A 1,267-nucleotide genomic window follows, 5' to 3' on the forward strand; every position below is an offset into this window, starting at 1 on the left:
AAACCTGTGCGAGGTCTTTTAGATGTTTTCTGGCAAATCTAATCTGACGTTCTTGTTCTTCAGTTTAACCTCATGTTTGCACCTTGTTTTAAACCCTGTATATTTACAGGGTATATTTACTGTTATCATCCACTTTAGTTTTCTTCTTTGGTCTTTCAGACCTTTCAGTCATTCTTCTTATGAATAAATCAGATTGTTGATTCGGCCGTTTCTAGTCAAGTTTTTCCTGTCTCAGATGGGTTTATTTTGATTTTTGAGTCTAATCACACCCTCTTTCACTGGCATTAACATCTCTTTAGACCTCATGACTACATTCCAGTGAAATAATATAAACTCCAGATCTTTTGTCTGCTTAAACTGTCATGGAAAAATCATGGAACTGACCTCACCTAATCATGAAAATACTTTATAATCAACTGTATAGTACAGGTAGCCTGCATTTGAACAAACAGTGTAAAGTTGATTGAACTTAACCATCTTCATATGTAATTTATTTTCAATCAAATCATTTTGTAATTTTACAAAGAGTCAAACAGAGCATAAGCATGGTGTTACACTTTAATTTGCATTTAAGCACAAAAGAAGACATTTACAGTCTTATGCAACATTTAGAGATATTTGCAAGTTCTTTCTTTGGATAAAAAATACAAATTAATTGACTAAACACAAACTGAGTTAGCTTAAATTTAAAACATTCGCTCATCATAATACAACAACAAGTACTGTTGTTTTTATGCCATGGTGGACCTAGACACACGTGCTTTGCACCACAGCAATATTTATGACCCTGGATAATAATAAATCTACTGGAAGTGCAGGGCCAGCTCAGTGTTTCCTATTTTCCTATTACTGTGTTAGATACTGCTGAAATCACAGAAACCATGTGTTGTAACAAAATGGATAAATAATACTCTGAAGCGCTGGAACATTGTTTCACATGTAACCTTTGGGTAAATAGTGAAGTTTTCATTTTGATATTATCCAGTAATTTTATAAGAATAGAACAGAATAGAATAGAATAAAATACTACAACATAAGTTACTGCTTTTTAAAAAAATAAATAAATACACAACCACTGAAAGAAGTCAGAATTTCTGCAATTTATGTTTCTTGGTTTGTGCAAGTTAGTACTGAATAATTCTTTATTCTTGTATATGTACCAGACGATAAATGGTAATATTGTGTTGACAGTAAAGTAACAAAACACACTGTTTAAAAATATTACCTTTGTGCTGTGATGTTTTACACACTATTGTTTGACATCAGA

The sequence above is a fragment of the Haplochromis burtoni genome, unplaced genomic scaffold (genome assembly GCF_018398535.1).
Source record: "Haplochromis burtoni strain Fernald_Lab_line unplaced genomic scaffold, NCSU_Asbu1 Contig_1363, whole genome shotgun sequence".
Classification (NCBI taxonomy): domain Eukaryota; kingdom Metazoa; phylum Chordata; class Actinopteri; order Cichliformes; family Cichlidae; genus Haplochromis; species Haplochromis burtoni.